Source organism: Podarcis gaigeae (genome assembly GCF_964106915.1).
Source record: "Podarcis gaigeae genome assembly, chromosome: 5".
NCBI lineage: Eukaryota > Metazoa > Chordata > Lepidosauria > Squamata > Lacertidae > Podarcis > Podarcis gaigeae.
This window is the reverse complement of record NC_139681.1, coordinates 88,269,093-88,290,185: the sequence shown is the minus strand read 5'-3', so window position 1 is coordinate 88,290,185 and position 21,093 is coordinate 88,269,093. Positions and strand designations below refer to the sequence as shown.

The 21,093-nt window shown below is 43.6% G+C and overlaps 1 protein-coding gene across 3 annotated transcripts in view; it reads right to left on the bottom strand.

Annotated features, from left to right (window-relative positions):
- Nucleotides 1-21,093, bottom strand: part of NAALADL2 (N-acetylated alpha-linked acidic dipeptidase like 2) — a 797,888-nt gene that overhangs the window by 652,367 nt on the left and 124,428 nt on the right. The window contains exon 1 of one of the 3 annotated variants that reach the window (XM_083739415.1): nt 4,491-4,508. The exons of the other annotated variants lie outside the window; for them this stretch is intronic. The gene's annotated coding sequence lies outside the window, so the exon portion shown is untranslated. Of the gene's footprint in view, nt 1-4,490; nt 4,509-21,093 lie in introns of those variants that run through there. 3 annotated transcript variants of the gene reach the window in all.

Below are 21,093 nucleotides of genomic sequence, written 5' to 3'. Positions count from 1 at the left end.
ACAAGCACTGCACCATGTTTTTCAACAGCAGGGCTCACCAAAGCTGTCTTTTCATATTAGACTGAAGTGGATCAATGTGACAAAGGGATAAACAAGGCTGAAAACCAGAATTTTCAAAATTGTTCTTTACAAGTCGGCAACTTGCCCTAAACAAACAAACATCTTTATTGTTTTCTGGGATGGGGCACAACTTAATTTAAGGGCCCAGTGGTGGCCATTTGATCTTACCACATACCGATAATTCTGCCAGAAAACTGTCAGCTGTGATCTATCTTTATGGGAAAGTCATCCTGCGGTTGGAGGGGGGTGGAGGAACCTCAAACACACAAAGCAAAATTTAACAAAGCATGCATGGAAATGCAATAGGCCAAATCCTGGTAAGCCATTATTCCTCCCAGTATGCCCTCTTCTCTGCTATGGAAAAACAGACCTATCCCAATGGGCTATTACTGTATGGAAGAAAAAACATAAAACCCAGTGAAACTCACAGAATCGGTGTAGCTTCAGAGGGTAGGACCTGAACCAATAAATTCAAGTGACAAGGAAGGAGATTCTGACTAAATATTAGGAAGAAATTTCTGGTGGTAAGAGCTACTTGACAGTGGAATGGACACCCTCAGACTGTGGTGGACTCTCCTTCGCTGGAGGTTTTTAAGCAGAGGTTGGATAGTCATTTGAGAGGGATTATTTAGCTGAGACAAATACAAGATGGGTGACACCTGGCTTGAGAGCAGTACATGTGAAAAGGATCTAGGAGTCTTGGTTGATCACAAACGTGACATGACCCAACAGTGTGACGCGGCAGCTAAAAAAGCCAATGCAATTCTGGGCTGCATCAAAGGAGTATAGCATCTAGATCAAGGGAAGTAATAGTGCCACTGTATTCTGCTCTGGTCAGACCTCACCTGGAGTACTATGTCCAGTTCTGGGCACCACAGTTCAAGAAGGACACTGACAAACTGGAACGTGTCCAGAGGAGGGCAACCAAAATGGTCAAAGGCCTGGAAACGATGCCTTATGAGGAACGGCTAAGGGAGCTGGGCATGTTTAGCCTGGAGAAGAGGAGGTTAAGGGGTGATATGATAACCATGTTCAAATATATAAAAGGATGTCACATAGAGGAGGGAGAAAGGTTGTTTTCTGCTGCTCCAGAGAAGCGGACACGGAGCAATGGATCCAAACTACAAGAAAGAAGATTCCACCTAAACATTAGGAAGAACTTCCTGACAGTAAGAGCTGTTCGACAGTGGAATTTGCTGCCAAGGAGTGTGGTGGAGTCTCCTTCTTTGGAGGTCTTTAAGCAGAGGCTTGACAACCATATGTCAGGAGTGCTCTGATGGTGTTTCCTGCTTGGCAGGGGGTTGGACTCGATGGCCCTTGTGGTCTCTTCCAACTCTATGATTCTATGATTCTTGTATTGCAGAGGGACCCTTGAGGTCACTTCCAGCAATATAATTCTATGACTAACTTTAGCAGTTTGAACAGTGCTTAAAAGTGCTGTGAAAATAAATGCAAACATCATATTTGGGCTATTCAAGTTAGCCCTGCTAATTCACTTATTTTCAACAACCTGACCAAAATCTAATAATAATAATAATTTTTATTTATACCCCGCCCTCCCCAGCCAAGGCCGGGCTCAGGGCGGCTAACAAGCAATAATAAAAACAAGTTGAATGATTACAACTTAAAAACAAATTTAAAATACAACATTAAAATACTGAAACATTAAAATATTAAAATGTAGCCTAATCGCAGGAGGAGAAAGGAAAAGAAAAAAGAAAGAGGGGGAGGGAATCAAATTGGCTCCAAGCCAAAGGCCAGGCAGAACAACTCTGTCTTACAGGCCCTGCAGAAAGAAATCAGATCCCACAGGGCCCTGGTCTCATGAGGCAGAGCTTTCCACCAGGCTGGAGCCAGAGTTGAAAAGGCCCTGGCTCTGGTTGAAGCTAATCTAACTTCCTTAGGGCCCAGGACCACTAGGGTGTTGCTATTTATGGACCTTGAGGCTCTCCGTGGGGCATACCGGGAGAGGCGGTCCCGTAGGTACGAGGGTCCTAGGCCGTCATGGGCTTTAAAGGTCAAAACCAGCACCTTAAATCTGACCCTGTACTCCACCAGGAGCCAGTGCAGCTGGAAAAGCACTGGGTGAATATGCTCCCATGGCAGAGACCCCGTGAGGAGCCTCGCTGCAGCATTCTGCACCCGCTGGAGTTTCTGGGACAGCTTCAAGGGCAGCCCCACGTAGAGCGAATTACAGTAGTCAAGCCTGGAGGTGATCGTCGCATGGATCACTGTATATCTTATAAACATACTATATTTTATATACTATATAAAATCTAGTATATCTTCAGGAAATCATTTGTATATGTGCAAGAACATCATGTACAATGTTCAAGAGCTCTGGTCTGCAACTAATGAGGCAATTGCAACTTCTTTGAAATAGCTTTTGGGGGAGGGAGGGAGGAAGGGAGGGAGAGGAGGACATGTCTATGATATTATTATCTTAGCTCTGAACATCTGTGCATTGACAGATTTCAAGTCAGGAAACTTTGCCTCTGCAAATAATGATTTAATTCCAACTTACGTAAGTAAGGTCTTTTGGAAAGAGCCGATACTCCAAGTGGTTCGCCCAATCTCTAGCTCATCTCTCTTTGAGGCACTTTCATAATTTCACATAATCCAGAGTTTCAAAATGGAATTTCAAAGGGTTGCCCTCCCTGCTGCCCTAGTCCTAGACAATTAACTCAGCAATTATTTTAGTATCTGCAGACCCATTGCCAATTGACTATAACTTCTTGGCTGGTTTTAAGGAGCAAGACTTCTACGTGCTGTTCTTACTGACCCATTAATGTTTGGCAATCGGCTTTCCGCTCCCCTTCTTGTTTTAAGCCCTGCTCGTTATGCACAGGCTGTCTCTTTAATGGCATCTCCTTGGCATTCAGAAAAGTGTGTGTGTGTGTGTGTGTGTGTGTGTTTTGGAAGGGGGATTACATTTAATACACTTTAGGGATTTGGGTTTTCTGGGAGGAAACACCGCATCAATGGATTTTCAACTCCAACCAAGAGTCTACTCTAATTCTGAACTTTCTCACCTCTGCTGCTTTGAGACACCCAAAAGTGTCTGGACCTTCTGATATACTCTGCTCTCGTGAATGCGCTGCTAGTGATCAATATCTACAAACTTTCAGTGCTGGCACTCTCAAATTAATTTGATAGTGATTTGTGTCACATATTAACTGCTTTCCAAAATATCAGCCATGTTCTAGACTAGCCCACTTCCACCTATTGCCCACCAGATATTTGTGAGACCACAACTCCCATCATCTGCAGACAGTCAACCATGCAAGATGGGAGTGGAAGTCCAAAACATCTGGAGGGCAACAGATTGGGGAAGGCTGTTCAAGATGTTCTGCCACTGATCATAGCATATTGCCAACTTGGAACATTCAGGCATGAGAGCACAAGTGTTCCGTCTTCCCTATTCCCCAAATCAGAACAGCCCCCAGACCACCAGGGTCTGGCCTCATCGACAACAGAGCTAGATCTTCCGTTTGCAAATGCAGCTCTTCCCACTGTGTTTCCTTGACCTCTTTGGGAAACAGCAGGATAAAAATAAGACTTCCTCCCTCAGGTGCTCAATGCAAATTGCAGCATTTGCAGAGCTGATATGCAAAATAGATGTGCTACAACCAGTATCACTCATTAGTTAGAGCTCTCTTTCTTTTCTTTTTGGGAGGAAGAGTTGCCTTCCAAGAGTTTGCTCCCAAAGCTTGTAACTGATAACTCATTGGCTACAAAGATAAGAGGTTCTTTCACATCCCTGAAGTATTGCAGGTATTTGGACACCACACATGCCTTCCTCTCTCCCATTGTTTTGTGTGTGTCATTTTTTGTGGTCTTTTTTATGGATCTTAAGACTGGTGGCAAGGGCAATTTTAGAATTACCGTAGTTTTTGGTATATGAAGGTTGTAAGCAAATAAGTAAGTAACAGTGTCCCGAGCCAAAGTCCTTTCAGCCTACAAATATGTAGGTCTGCAAATGCTACCCTAAGAGGCAAGAAAAGAGTGTTGCATCATGGAGCTCTCAGGAGAAGGCGGCAATTAAAGGGACTGGGTTGGGTTGGGTGGGGTGGGGTGAAGCATCATAGAAGATGCCTCGTGTCTAGGCTTTGAAAGAACTGCACACCACATCTAGGAGGGAACATGAGATTTAAACTTGCATGTTGTGCAAGATGAGCGGCTTCTCTAGAGGCCCCCATTATGGTATGGCAGTCCCCCTTCGATGTGACACACTAATGTCCTGCGCACCTTCTCTAGGTTTGTCTGGAAGTACATTCCGTCTAGGCATGCAACTAGACTTATTGCTGTGTCTAAAAAAATCTGCACCACCATCGCCTACCACCAAACCGTCAATAAATGAGAAAATAAATTGCACGTTAAAATTTGGGTGAAATTCTCATGTGGAACGTGGTGGCGATGGTTGCACTTACCTCACTTCTGAGGTGGCTAATAACTTTGTGAATGACTCTTTCTTTCTTTCTTTCTTTCTTTCTTTCTTTCTTTCTTTCTTCTCAATGGTGTCTGCCTTCTGCTGACTTCCCAGGTGCCTGTACTTCCTGAAAATGCAATCACGCCCCAGCTGAGCTTTTTTTGCAAGCATGGTAATGCAGGGAGGTTGCATTCCATGCACCTGACATTTGTGCAGTTAGTGATTTTGAAAACGAAGTATTCTTTGCTTTTCAAGAAATCAATGCAGACAGATTTTCTTGAAAAGTAAATAAAATGAAGATCTTCCTTTAAAAGCAAAATGAGTGAGAGCAGCTTCTTCCGGCACCGGGGAACCACCCTCCCAAGCTTCCCCTTCTTTCAGTTAAGGCCCAGAGGAAAATTTCATGATTTAACTTCTTTCACAGGGCTTTATTGGATCAGGAAATGCGTGCTGCAGAAAAGTGGACAAACATTTAAGGATATAACTCTCTCACACACACACTCCTTGCAGAAATAAGATATATTCATTCCTTACATTCATGGAAATCATAGAGACATTCTAAGGCAGGCTTCCTCAACCTCGGCCCTCCAGATGTTTTGAGACTACAATTCCCACCACTTGTCCTGCTAGCTAGGGATCATGGGAATTGTAGGCCAAAAACATCTGGAGGGACGAGGTTGAGGAAGCCTGTTCTAAGATGTCCTACATATGGGGAAGAAAAGTGGAAGCTTCCTTCAAAGGAAAGAAAACTCTGGAGAAATGGGAGGCTAGGTTTCAGCACAACACACTCTGTACATCTGATGCTAGTGCATATGAAGAAGTTTGAAATCCCTTGCCAAAACAATGTCATTTCTATTTATAGTCGTACCTTGGACCCCAAATGCCTTGCGAGTTGGACGTTTTGGCTCCCGGATGCCACAAACCCAGAAGTGAGTGTTATGGTTTGTGAACGTTCTTTGGAACCCAAACGTTCAACGTTGCTTCTGTGGCTTCTGATTGGCTGCAGGAGCTTCCTGCAGCCAATCGGAAGCCGCACCTTGGTTTCTGAATGTTTTGGAAGTCAAATGGACTTCCAGAACAGATTCTGTTCAACTTCCGAGGTACCACTGTATTTTTTACATTTATACACCACTGTTTCTTCTGAGGAACTCAAGGTGTTCTGCATGGTTCTCCCATCTTCACAACAACCCTGTGAGTTAGGTTAGGCTGAGAGACAATAATTCACCCAAAGTAACCCAGTGAGCATCATGGCTGTGAGCTTCAAACCCAGGTCTCCCAGGTCACAATTCAATACACTAACCATTATACCATGCTGGATTGTGAGAGAAAAGCAAAATATAAGTATAATCAAGAGAACAGAAGAATGCCCCCAAGGCCACCTTACCAAAGACAACTATAATGGACAAATCTTCATCATTTTCTATAGAGGATTGCAACATTGATTGTCATAGTCAAATGAGCTAGCACAAGCTTCTTTGCCACTTGAAATAGAAGCAAATATTCTCCTCTCAGGCAATGGTGGAAAAGCTCCCATATCTTAGCTGAAAATAATTTTAAAGGATCCCAGGGAAGAACAGCACACCACACAGGAATGCTCCCAGATAATTATTGTATTTATAGTCTAGTTTGGCTCAGGCCCTACTCTGTATTTAGCATGATGATTGATCTATCCTTCCTTCCAACACTTTGGAATGCCATAAAGAGGCCAAGATCTAATGCTTAATTAATCCACATTTGCTGTATCTAGAAAGCAGACTGGATTTGCCTGCTTAGTCCATTTTACAGACTCAATAATAACCAAAGCAATTATTCTAAATTAAGGTGGGTTTTATCTTATGCTAAGAAGCTCAAAGTTTTTCTTTGAGGATATTGTCGGTGTAACAAATATAGTATCGTCTCTTTTTTCCAGATCTCACTGAAATGTTGCTGTCATTATTGTCAGTTGACACTTACACACCTTTATAGCTTTACTGGACAAGGGGTTGCTTTAAGGCAGGGACAGACAATATGGTGCCCTGCAGATGTTTTGGATTACTCTGAACAGCCCTAGTCAGTATGGGACATGGTCAGGGACGATGGGAGTTGTAGTCCAAAACATTCCAAGGGTCCAGACATTCCAACTGACTACTGCTGCTTTGAGGTTATTTCTGGTCACTGTTGGGGTTTTTTCTCTTCCAATTCTATTGTTACTGTGTTTTATGTTTATTATCAATTATATAAATTTGACATGTTGTTGGAACCTGCCATAAGAAAGTTGGACCCTAAAAGTCTCAGTCTCTCTCTCTCTCTCTCTCTCTCTCTCTCTCTCTCTCTCTCTCAGCAGAAAAAAACCATACATTTAAGTCAACACCAGTTTAGTGATTTCAGCCTTGCACTCCTGCCCCAGTAATAATTTGACTATACCTGAACATGGCTAATGAATCTATTATTGCCACTGCTGAAGCTTTGTGGATTCCACATATTCTCCATTTACAAAAAATAGGAAATATATTGCATGTCAAGACCCCGGAGCACAGGCTGATGGATGGAGATGGCACAGCTGGGGCTTATCAGCTGGCCTCCTGGCCCTCCGAATGCCGACAGCAGATACAACTATTAAGCTCTGCATAGAGTTCTTAGCAGAGCTGGCCCACCCCTGAGGCCAGGTGAAGCACCTGCCTCAGGCGGCAGGATCCTCCAAGGCAGCAGATCCCAATGTCAATCTTTCTTCCTCCCTTGTTCCTTGACCTTCCCTCACCCCTCTTTCCTGGCAGGGAGGGAAGCCCCATTGTGGGGTCTACCCCAAGTGCCAAAATGTCTTGTGCAGGCCCTGGCACTTGGCCTCAGACAAACCTGGCAAGTGAAAATGCCCATCAGTTTCAACACCTCTATTTCACATCTACAGATATTCATGTTGTGGATGGAGGGGGAGGAAGAAATGCATCACAGAACTGTGAAGAGGTTGAGTTTCCAAGAATCTCAAGGGAGGTGGGAGGTATTCTGGTGCAGAACTGTGGCTGGCACCAGCAGCAGTGGGTGGAAATGCATAAACATCAAGAGGACAGGGTTGAGCCCATCAATTTGCTAGGAACAACAAAGCAAGCTGCTGTGGTTGGCTGGCACAAAGTTATTTATTTTTTTCAGCAACATGTTCCCCAAAGCTCAATATTTATTATGAGGACAATTACCGATGTGAGTCATGTTCCTGCCAAAACTGAGCTATTTGCTTAGTGCGGGGATCAGCAACCCTTCCAGGTGAAATGCTGTTGTTTTTCAGGGAAGCACAAATATGCCCTGCACTCATTTTTATGTCCTTACAGCACAAGAAGAATCCCAATAAAGATTCACCATACTAGCAGAATATTTTAGGAGAGAAATGATCAAGAACATAAGAACACAATAATAGCCTGCTGGATTAGGCCAATTTTTAAAAAACAAAATTTCAAATTCATAGGGAAAAGTGCAAAGAAAACCAAATTCATAGATGGAATGGTTAGCAAACAATCCATTGTCATTTCAAGCAGTTTTAATGCTGTTATCTTTTCTTTTGGGCTTTGCCTCTCTTTTATAGACATTTTTTGTGGAGGGTGATTGTTGCATTTTTATTATACCCTGTAAATGGCCCTACAAGTTTATAATGCATGCACAAATAACTTATTTGCAGTGATTTGCTCAGATCTCTAACCCCAGCCTTCTTTATTTCTCCCTGAACAGACACAATGTCTGCTGTAGATGCAGCTCAATCGACTAATATTTCTAATTAAACTGTCGTTAAGTTTCTTTGTGGGCGTGAAAATAATTAAAGCAACTGAGATAACACTTTTTTTTAACCTCTGATGATTATCAAGCATTTGTGATTAAAGGAAACTCTTACATTTTTGGGACATGTTTCCAGAATTGATACCTATTTGCAGATCACCTTTGCCCCCACTGGTTGCATGCAACTTGCAACTTTTTCCCATGAAGGTGCAGCTCCCAACCTCACATTTTCTGAGCACTTAAAATGCAGTGTTTTATAAGGCTGTAGGGGGGAAATGCAATGATCCATTGGCATAAGGCATTCTTGCTGGCTTAGTGGAACTTGTGGGAGCATCGTACAAATGACAAAATGGAGAACACATTAGCCAGTTCACACACTGCTATGGAGCGAACCACTTGGAAGAAGCATGGCAGTGATGCTGCAAAGACAGTGAAGGAACTGTATACCATCAGGAGTTATGCAGGTGCAAGACACATTGAGCAAAATAAGCATTTATTAAGAGAAAAGCAAAAGGCCAAATCTGCAATTGTGGGGTAAGTACAGGTGAAACTCGGAAAATTAGAATATCGTGGAAAATTTCATTTATTTCAATAATTCAACTTAAAAGATGAAACTAATATATGAGATAGACTCATGGCATGCAAAGCAAGATATGTCAAGTCTTTATTTGTTATAATTGTGATGATCATGGCGTACAGCTGATGAAAACCTCAAATTAACAATCTCAGAAAATTAGAATATTAAATGAAATCAGCAAAAAAAAAAAAGGACTGCAAATAGAGCAATATTGGACCTCTGACAAGTAGAAGCATGCATATGTACTCAGTACTTGGTTTGGGCCCCTTTTGCACCAATTACTGCCTCAATGCAACGTGGCATGGATGCTATCAGCCTGCGGCACTGCTGAGGTGTTATGGAAGACCAGGATGCTTCAATAGCAGCCTTCAGCTCTTCTGCATTGCTTGGTCTCATGTCTCTCATCTTTCTCTTGACAATGCCCCATAGATTCTCTATGGGGTTCAGGTCAGGCGAGTTTGCTGGCCAATCAAGCACAGTAATCCCATGGGCACTGAACCAGGTTTTGGTACTTTTGGCAGTGTGGGCAGGTGCCAAAGTCCTGCTGGAAAATGAAGTCAGCATCCCCATAAAGCTCGTCTGTGGAAGGAAGCATGAAGTGCTCCAAAATCTCCTGGTAGACGGCTGCGTTGACCCTGGACTTAATGAAGCACAGTGGACCAACACCAACTGATGACATGGCTCCCCAAATCTCTTTTCTGATGAGAGCAGCTTTTGCATCTTATTTGGAAACCAAGGACCCAGAGTCTGGAGGAAGAATGGGGAGGCACACAGTGCTTGAAGTCCAGTGTGAAGTTTCCACAGTCTGTGTTGATTTTCTGAGATGGTTAATTTGGGGTTTTCATCAGCTGTACACCATGATCATCACAATTATAACAAATAAAGACTTGACATATCTCACTCTGCATGTCATGAGTCTATCTCAAATATTAGTTTCACCTTTTAAGTTGAATTACTGAAATAAATGAACTTCTCCACGATATTCTAATTTTCCAAGTTTCAGCTGTATATTAGGAATCAGAATCAGAAATACTAAATCAAAATGGGACCTTTTCTTTTCAGCCCGAGGGCTACGTTTCCTTCTTGGCAACCCTGTGGAGGTCACATGCCCATGAAAGTTGCAATGAAGAACCAAAACTGAGTGGAACATGACCACAAATGTCACCAGTTGTACACACACTTCCATATCCATCTCTATCCTCCTTCCAGGCAAGCAGGAGTCATTGTCTGCACTCAAGTCCACACTCCAGGTACAGCGGTTCTCAACCTGTGGGTTCCCAGATGTTGTTGGAATACAACTCCCATCATCGCTGCCCACTGGTCATGCTGGCTAGGAATGATGGGAGTTCTGGGGACCCACAGGTTGAGAAACACTGCTCCAGGAGGATACAGATCATGGCCAGTGAAAGGTGGGGCCTGGGAGAGTGGTTGTGCCTGGGGAGATGGGACGCGAGAAGAGTCCCAAGGACCAGACAGAGAGGCCTAGAGGACTCCATTTGCCCCTGTGCCTGAGGTTCCCCAACCCCAAATTGCTTTCTCCCACATGGGAGATCTTCCTCAGAAACCCTGCTTCGAATCTCCTTTCCATGTGAAATTAGCTGTTTCTCCAGCGGCACTTATGCTGTAAAACAAAGGTGGCCTATCTAATGCTCACCAGAGGTTGCCAGACCTCAACTCCCACCATCTTTGATCGTTAGTCATGCCAATTGGGGCTGATGGGAGTTGAAGTCCAAGAACATCTGTTTTGAGCTCCTCCCAAGGTTTATTCTATCCCTTCACCGTTAGCCTTCCAACATCAGGCAAACTCTGTGCTAGTTTTAGAGAGTGACTGGGATCTGTTTGAATGTAGAAAAGATTCTTCTCCTTCGTTGCCTTGGTTTTCTTTTATAGTTCTGTTTCTTTTGTTGCTGTTTTGCTTTGTTTCTGCAGTGTTGGTTTTGTTTTATCTTGAGTTCTATTGTGTTTTTTTAAAGAATGAGGCTATGTATCTTTGGCACAGTAGTAGGCATCTAGATGGTATAATACATAAAACAGGACCACTCACTGAGTCCTATGTTGTAGGCAGTTCTGCCCTTAGGTTTTGTTGTTGTTGTTTTTTTGCTTCAATTGTACTTCTCTAAACCTCAAAGTTCACCCAATCCTGCTGATACCTCCCTCATATTTGTGCGTGATTCTCTTTTGGCTAGATAAGCAACAAACCTCACAACCTGAAAATCACAAACTGAGAGACTGACAGGCACCCTATTCAGTAGTGGCCTACGTGGTGGGGCAGAGTTGTGGAGGCACCCTGTGGCCTTGTTCTGTCTTACCTGGATGAGGCTGAGGTTAGGGAGAATGGCAGCAAGGTTGTGGCTGTGGGAATGTTAAAGGTAGGAAAGGATATATTGAATAAGTAATTAATATCCTTCCTTCACTCACACTAGTGAGTGATGTAGCAGAGCAGATTCCCCTCAATATAGCAGGAAGCTAGTTTGCAGATTCGTTTGAATCTCTTTAGTTAAATAAATCCAATCTGGCTTGCCCAGATGGATTATTCCTGGTGTCCCCTTTTATCCCTCTTTAAAAAACAAAGACACAAGAGTCTTTCCTTAAAAGTAACAAGAAATGTACTCGCATTTCAGTTCACAATTTGATCCCTGAAAGGCAGACTTTATTTAGTAGAGTCATACCACATGTTACATTTGCTTCATGATACGTTTTTTCAGGTTGCGTCCTGCGGTGACCTGGAAGTACTAGAAAGGGTTACTTCTGGGTTTTGCCGCTCGTGCATGCGCACAAGCACCAAATCGCGCCGCGCACCTGCGCAGATATGGCACTTCAGGTTGCGGGCTTTTCATGTTGCAAATGGGCCTCGGGAAAGGATCCCGTTCGCAACCAGAGGTACCACTGTAGTTACATAACAAATTGTAAGTGAATCTCATATGGAGATAGAGCTCATGCGCAAAATTACATTAAGAGAACAAAATGGCAGCAAGAGAGCAGCAAGCAAGAGATGAGAGAGAGAGAAAGAGAGAGAGAGAGAGAAGGCTGCATGACTTGGCGCTTTTATGGAGTCAGCCAGACCCACGCCCATCTCCCAGGTCACATGCAGGGGGAGGAAGCTCCAGACCAGTGGAACAGGAAGTTACACTGACTGGATGTCCCCCTGCCTGTGCCCACTCTAGGGAAATAAGGAATGTTCCACTTGACTGTTCCAATAGATTGCATCCCACAGTGGCTACACACTTGCACCGGTGGAGCCAATCTGCCATTGTTGCCACCTTGCCCTGTCCCATTGAGGAAATCGGCAGAGATGTCTATGTCAGGAGGGTTGTTCTGAAGCTCCACACGACCTCATGAGCAGCTCCTGACATTCTCCACCCAAATCACAACCAGATACAGCATGGAAGCAACCACAGGGGTAAATGCTGCAGGGAATCTAAGGAAACCAGAGGCAAACGTTAAATGGAACTCAGTGTGAGAAAGGTGCCATTGTGGATGTATCCATCACATTAATGCTGCACGGTAAGCGTAATAACAGATCACAACACATACCAATTCCTTAAATAGCGGCGGCGGCAACAGCAGCAACAGCAACATTTCATTATTAAACTAAACAAATATATCGATATCCCTCCCTCTCCCAGGAACAAACAGTTCATGTAATCATCTGTCGGGTTAAAAAAAATGTGTTGTTGACCTGGAGACCCCCTAAAGAATGGTGATCATTGCAATTGTGTTATCTTAAGGAAGATACACGAAGCCTGACCCCAAGAGTGCCTTGGAGGTTATTAATATGACAGCATTATTTAGGACTGTCTGGAAAATCAATATTGAAATGCTATTACATTGGACAGTGGCATCATCAGTAGAACTGATGGGAGGTAATGAAAGGAAATCAACAGCACGTTTGCTGAGGGAGGAATCTGGTACATCAGGGAATATGTCAATATGGTTTGCATTTGCAGTTTACCACTAGTATACGGCTGGCACAACCAATGAATGACCCATCACCGCATTGGTCCTTCACCACCAGATGTTCATTGTCAAATCTTATTTCATTATCCCTAGAAGATCCAATCATACAGGACAGGTGCCATTCACCAAGGGAGAGTGAAGCTGATTGATAAATAGCATGTTTATGATGGGTGCAGCTTCAGAGTGAGTTGCCCCCACAGCCTTTTATATTTTAGAAAAAGATGCCCAAGGCAGCTTGCAACGCCATAATTAAAAGCACAGCAGAAGACAGCTAGATGCTAAAACGCTAACAATAAAAGCAGTTAAAAGCGATAAAAGCCATACGTAGGGGGTAGAGGAATGACATCAGAGCTCAGTCATATCATAACAGGCCTGACAAAACAATATTATAGCTTTGTATTGAAATGCTATGGGGATGACAGAACCCAGGTGGGTCTCTTGGGGTATGGAGCTCCTTAGCCGGGACTCCACTAAAGAAACAGACCAAGTTTGCCTATTTTCTAGGGACAGTCCCAGATTTACTGAAGTCGTCCTGGTTTCTGACTTGATCCCAGAATGCCCTGCTTTTCCTTCGGATGTTCCTGTTTTCATTGGGCAAATGTTGGAGGGTATGGAGTTATGCAACCCCCAAGCCAAGGAGATAAGTAACTATACAGTGGTACCTCAGGTTACATACACTTCAGGTTACAGACTCCGCTAACCCAGAAATAGTGCTTCAGGTTAAAAACTTTGCTTCAGGATGTATGTGACCCAGGAGATGGGCATGGCTCTGGCTGACTCCTTAAAAGAGCCTAGTCATGCAGCCATTTTCTCAGTCGCAGTCTAGCTTTTGTCTTGAAGTTCTCTTGTTGTTGCTCTTTTGCTGCCATGTGGCTTTTCTGCAGTGTGCTGGTCCCGGGGGGAAGGTACCGTGATCATAGTCAGAGTTCACAAGAGGGGAGGCAAGGTCCAAAACAGGGAGCTGGGCGGGGAACAGGAACGCTGTGAGGTCAGAAGCTGGGAGTCGGGCGGGAACAGGAACGCTGGAAGGTCAGGAGCAGGAGGCCGAGCAGGGAACAGGAACGCTGGAAGGTCAGGAGCAGGAGGCCAGGCAGAGAACAGGAACACTGGAAGGTCTGAAGCCAACAACAACGTTGCTCCCGCAACCTGGGACCGGGCTGACTGACCTTTATCTTCTTCTAAGGCCAGGGGCGGTCCCGGCCCCCAGGAGCCCCGCCTCCTCTGGCCTTAAGGCGAGCACTCCTCCTGGGAGCAACCAGTTCCCTTCGCCTCTCTGCCCTAAGCCTCTGCAGTTCAGGAGAGGCCGAAGGGTTACTGGGCCCCGGAGGAGGCTCACCTGTAGACACTGAGTCCTCAAGCACCTCTGGGGCCAGAATGGTTTCACCTGGTGCCTGCTCCTGAGGATCTGACACAGGTGCAGGCTCCTCAGAATCTAGGCCTTGCCCCAGTTCAGCCGGCCCTGGAGGCAGGGACTCCTGTGCAGGCTGGGATTCCTCTGGTTCAGCCTCTGAATCGGAATCCCAGGCCATCACATGCAGCCATTTTGTCTTAATGTAATTTTGCTTTCTGCTGGCTAAGAGCATGAGTTCAGTCTCCATATGAGATCAACTCACACTGTTTGTTTATGTAACTGCTAAGAAAAGCCTGCCTTTCAGGGATGAAATCGTGAACTGAAATGTGAGTAAACTTCTTCTTTATTCAGAAAGACTCTCGTGTCTTTATTTTTTTTTAAGAGGCATTAAAGGAGATAACAGAAAGTAATCTTAACTAAGAGATTCAAACAAATTTGCAAACTAGCTTCCAGCTATATTGAGGGGAATTTGCTCTGCTACATCACTCACTTGCGTGAGTGAAGAAAGGATAATACTTATTCAGCATATCCTTTCCTACTATCCTTAACATTCCCACACAAACGACAGCCCCCAAATACAAATTTGTAATGCCCAAGTTCTTATGTTTGTGAAGGAGAGGTTATTTTTCATCCTAGTGTCTCAAAAAAATCACATACAACACGATCAGCTATTTCCTCCACCCCACCAACTTCTCAAAGGTCAGTGTCAATCCTTCCAGCCTTGAACAAATTACACCAAAGTGTCCTATCAAAATTCTAAACAGACTGACTTGTTAAACTCAGATTTTCAAACAGTGAGGAAGGGTGAATCTGCGGGTAGCTTACTGATCCAGACAAGAGGGAAAATTCACTTGAGGAATCAGAGCTTTGAGAAGATGAGATATTTTTGACCTGCACAATTAGATTTGGGCTCAGCATAGAACATCACATTAGACAGTTACAGGTATAAACTGAACAGGGCTGATAAATATCATTCTGTAGGAATGCCATCAAAATCCAAGACAAGTCATAAGAAGATGATAAATTTGAAAGTTTACTGGGTTTGGGGGAACATCGTGATTGCCATTATGCACATGGATTAGCTAATGTGGTATTGATAGCTCACTAATAGAAATTAGAGACCAGTAAGTAAGTTCCTTTGATAAATGGATGTTTTTAGTGACAGTTGCTCTAACATAAATTTTCTTTAATGCCACTGAATGCAGCCATTCATCAGTATGATAGTTCTATCAGTCCCTCTAATAGTTTGTGCAATATCTGAACACAACAGAGCCAGGCATTGCATTCGTTTCCACATCTAGGCAGAGATTTCTCTTTTTACCAATTCCTTTTCCATGTTATTCCTTCTAAGGATTCACATGTACATTGTACAAATGTATAATATCACAAATACGTCTTCATCAGCTTCAAATGATATAGAAAGCTGTTGCTTCCTAGTCATTTTGGTGTGTGATGGTAGTCAATGGTACACAATAATGTTACCTCTTTTTTGAGGGGGGGGTCTTATGGCAGCCATTTTGTGCTGGCACCCATGGCACATTAAAAACCCCGTCATTAGGCAAGTTTAAAGCGCAGCCATTTTAAGAGTATGTGGGCACCCATGGCAGCCATTTTGTAGTGGTGCCCATGGCAGTTCGTCTGATTTCCACATGTGGCCTTGGGCCCCCAGAGATTGGGAATTGCTGCTCTAAATAACCCAATGTCTCAACAGAAAGCAAACATTGCATAAGAACACATTCAAAAGTGCTTCATTCCTTCACAGACACGTTTTTGCTTGTGGTACCTTCCCACATTCACATCCAAACACAAATTATATGCATGTTGCTTCAGTCTCCACTCAGATCTTATATACACTCCTTATATACACAGAACCATTCATAGTCTTCTCAAGACATCTCCTGATGGCAAGCCCCATCTCATCTCCCATAGAACTGACTGGAGCTCATTGGCTCCATTCAGTTCTGTGTTCAGAGCTCTCTCTGCTCAGTGGGTAGTGAGGTGGAAAATAGATATATGCAGTACATCATTTCCTGCGGTATTTTTACTACGACAGTTTACTTCACTCTGCACCCTTGCATTTGTCTTTGTGATGGGTGTCCTTGAGCGAGTTCCACCCTTCTGTTATTTCATCGGCTATATGCTTGAATTCGACGCACATTTCTTAATGGACTGTCTACTTAGCACAGCACTGTATAATAAAGACTTCTTCACAAATACACAAAGTGATGCCTAAGACACATTGTTCTAAGTGATGCAAAGAACAAACAGTGCCAGTCTGAAATGTTTTGAAACAGCAAGGGAAGAAAGGGAAGGGGGGGGGGCAGGGGCCTTTAAATAAAAGCAAAACAAAAAAAATCCTTTTACACTGATAAAAAGAAAAGAAAAGAAAGTAACCAGCTTCTTCACTTGATTTTACCACACACAAGAAAGAAACATCTCAACGTTTTCTACAATTGCTCTCACAGATGTAAGGCTCTCTTTTAACAGGATGTTCTTTGAAGGAGACAAGAGTGCTAGACCCCAAGTTATTTTCAAACTTAAGCTTTCTCCCCACCAAGGAGAAGTGGAGAAAAGTCTCATTTATCTTCTCCTTCCTGAGATGGTTGCTCAGTAAGTCTGCTTCTCTCTCTCTCTCTCCACACACACACACACACACATATGGGCTGCATTCAGACAACACTTTATGCCATTTTCCTGATGCTTCCTTACCTGGTGTGTGAGTGTGTTTGCATTTTATGTAACATTTCACATGACGGAGAATGCAGTTCTGGAAATCTAGCAGAATCCAGTGGAGGTTTAGGACTCATTTCTGTGATAATTGCTTCCAGGGAAAATAAATCAATTTGCAACCCTGTTAACCTGGGGGGAAAGATTGCAGGGTAGAATTTGGGGTGGTATCTCAGAATACAGTTCTTTCATTCCATATACCTTAGCTAATACAATATGACAAATACGTAGGGAATGTACCACCGAAAAAAAGTTATCAATTAATATCTGGATTTCAAGCACCGGAGCTCATATTATTGATAGAACATAAGGGACTCATATGAAGAGCTACATCAGTATCTATTATCATAAGGAAACAACAGAAGGAAAGGATTAAGCTGGGAGACTGGACGCAAAATCTTTCAATGTGAAATCTTGAAGGGAAGATGTGAAATCTTGAAGGGGAAACAAAGTGAATGTTCGGTACTATTTTCAAGAGCCAAATCTCTAGCACTCCCACATTTGAGGGTCTCTTTCAATAGAATAAGAAGTATTAATGTGCTAGCTTAAAGGTAAAGGTACCCCTGCCCGTACGAGCCAGTCGTGTCCGACTCTAGGGTTGTGCGCCCATCTCACTTAAGAGGCCGGGGGCCAGCGCTGTCCGGAGACATTTTCGGGTCACGTGGCCAGCGTGACGAAGCTGCTCTGGCGAGCCGGCACCAGCGTAGCACACGGAAACGCCGTTTACCTTCCCGCTATAAAGCGGTACCTATTTATCTACTTGCACTTTGACATGCTTTCGAACTGCTAGGTGGGCAGGAGCTGGGATCGAAAGACGGAAGCTCACCCCCTCGCAGAGATTCGAACTGCCGACCATACGATCGGCAAGTCCTAGGCGCTGAGGTTTTACCCACAGTGCCACCCACGTCCAATGTGCTAGCTTACTAGCATAATAAAAAATTTTTATTTACTAGCTATGGTTTTCCCAGTAGCAATGTATGGAAGTGAGAGCTGGACCATAAAGAAGGCTGATCGCCGAAGAATTGATGCTTTTGAATTAAGGAGCTGGAGGAGACTCTTGAGAGTCCCATGGACTGCAAGAAAATCAAACCTATCCATTCTGAAGGAAGTCAGCCCTGAGTGCTCACTGGAAGGACAGATCCTGAAGCTGAGGCTCCAATACTTTGGCCACCTCATGAGAAGAGAAGACTCCCTGGAAAAGACCCTGATGTTGGGAAAGATGGAGGGCACAAGGAGAAGGGGACGAGAGAGGACGAGATGGTTGGACAGTGTTCTCGAAGCTACCAGCATGAGTTTGACCAAACTGCGGGAGGCAATGGAAGACAGGAGTGCCTGGCATGCTCTGGTCCATGGGGTCACAAAGAGTCGGACATGACTAAACGACTAAACAACAACAGACTGCCTGCTCCACTTCTGTCTGCTGAAGAATCCATGTGCCCACCTGTTCCTGAAGGTTGGGGGATTGGGCTTTGTATTTTCGTTTTTATTTATTTTTTGTGATTACGGGCTACAATTCCTGTAATCTTTAACCATTGACCATGGCGGCTGAGGCTGACAGAAAGTGTAGTCCAACATCACCTAGAGAGCACCATTTTGGCTATCCCTGGTACAGCCCAATGCTTTTCTACTCCAGCAGGCATTTGGTTTCCAGGGTCTCAGGCAATGAAAATCTTTTTCCAGTCCTGCTACCTGAATAGACCTGTGCTCTGCCACTGACATACTCCCCGATCAGAGAAAAACAGAAGCCTTAAATTGTAAAAACAACAACAACAACAACAACAACAACAACAACAACACTATGTAGGCTAAATTCAGCAATATATATGTTATTAAGCATGTGGTAGACTGCTGGACTTAGACTGGGGATACTTGGGATCAAGGCTCTGCTTATCTGAAAGGGATCTTGGCCTGTTACCATCTTTCAACCTAACCCACTCTGCTGAAAACCTGAAACTGCCTTTTCAGATACCTTTGGAAATTTGAGGAGAAGTATCATCAGTTTACTCAGAGAGTAGAGGGGAGAGGGGAGATAAAGTTGGCAACAACATTATGTTGCTCACTTCCCTCCAAGCAAGGTAATGGAAAGTCCTGAATGCAGAATTGTTCTTTGGAAGGAAAAAAGAAGAAGAAAACCTCATGCCAAAAAGGGGCTAATCTGATTCCTGAGCCACTTCATTTCTTTTAAGCACAACTATTTTAAAAATGATTTCCCATTCCGTCCAGTTGCCCCCTCCCCCCTCCAATTCTGCATTTCCTTTGACAGAATCAAAGACGGAAGCACATTTCCATATAATGTTCCAAGGTCAAATTGCTAAAATATCAAGGGTGGGGGGAGGAGGTTGTCTTGTTAAGCAGATGAAACATTTCTGCAGTGACCGGCATTGGCCTCAAAGCCTTAAAATGGAATTTAGAAACAAGATGAAATGCAGGTTATGATGAAATCCCCTTTAATTGGGATTATGGAGAGTACGGACCTATTTCTCTGCCCCATCAAGTCCTATTTTACATGCTGTGCAATTGATTCCCAAAGAGTTGAAGGGATGAAGGCTAAAAGCAAGAGTAAATGGTAAAAATTGGATGGCAATCCTGGCCAAACATTCGAACATCATTTTAATGGAAAAATACAGAAAGGAAGAAGAAAGTTTAGAAGCCTTTCCTGCTCTTATCCTATAGGAAATGAAAGGGAGAGTTAAAGAGCCTATGTTTTTTTCTTCTTTCCCTTCTCATTTATTCCCGTCACTTTTTGCTGTTGCTGCTCTTGTTTTAACTAAATACATCTTAGTAATTTCACATGCTATTTGCAAAGGTGCAGCTTTCACAGAAAAGTAATTTCTCCATGGCTTCAGGCCACTTGGCAAACAGCTCTTATGAAAGAACCAAAGACCTACAGTTCTGAAAGGGAAAGAAACAAACAAGGTATTGTGAGAGGCTCAACCAGATGACTGAGCTGTTTACTAAATGCCCAATTTAAAATTATCCAAAGAAAATGTGGCTTTTTTTTTTGCTTACAGAATAAAGAATGTTTAAACTGTTGCTTTTTTAAAAAGATACAGTTGGCTAAGTTCGGTTGTTAATAAATAATAATAATGCAACATTATTAAGACAGAAAACATCCAAATCCATACTGCTGTAGGTCACAACTGTGATGCTTCCTCACTTAGCTCTGGTGTGCGTGGCGAGAGGTCAAAGTATTTAGCAGCATGACCACCAGATTATTATTGTATGGAAATCAGAGTGGAATTCCTGCTCTTTAGTGCTCAGTCGGGGCAAATGTAAATTCAGGTTTTACACGGATTGCTGTTTGCTCCAATTGAGCTTTAAGGAGCAGGTTTTCATGGGGAGAGCTCTGGAACAAAACAAAACAAAAAGGTGTTCTGACACAGAGCTTTAAAGCACAGGCCATGCCTGGAAAGACAGGAGGAAAGGTAAATATGGATAAACTCTAATCAAATCCAGCATTATTAATTCAGCATTCAGCATCCTGTTCATACAGCAGTTGACCAGATGCCCCTGAAAAGTTCACAAGCAGGACCTGAGTGTAGCAATCTTTTCCCCACTCAATTCCCAGCAAACAGCATTCAGAAGCCTGCTGCCTCTGGCAGTAAGGTAAAGGTAAACGGACCCCTGACCATTAGGTCCAGTCGTGGACAACTCTGGGGTTGCGGTGCTCATCTCACTTTATTGGCAGAGGAAGCTGGTGTACAGCTTCTGGGTCATGTGGCCAGCATGACTAAGCCGCTTCTGGCGAACCAGAGCAGCGCACGGAAACACCGTTTATCTTACCGCCGGAGTGGTACCTATTTATCTACTTGCACTTTGACGTGCTTTCAAACTGCTAGGTTGGCAGGAGCAGGGACCGAGCAACGGGAGCTCACCCCGTCGCGGGGATTCGAACCGCTGACCTTCTGATCGGCAAGCCCTAGGCTCTGTGGTTTAACCTACAGCGCCACCCGACATCTAAAATAAAATTGGTGGAAGGACACATAAAATCAGGAAAACATACATGGGTACCATTTGTATACCATGTAGAAGATAATACTGCCAAATAATTGGAGGAAGATTCAAATACCACCAAAGCATTTATTTTCCTATTTCAGAGTTTTTATAGCCCTCCCTTCATCATGATCAAAGCACAGCTGCTATACATAATATATGAGCTTGTGGTAGATACAGATTCACACGCTTTTTTTATAAAAAAAAGTTATTTAAGATGGTTGGGTGAAAGTTTTGTATCTCTCCTTTTTCTTTGGTAGC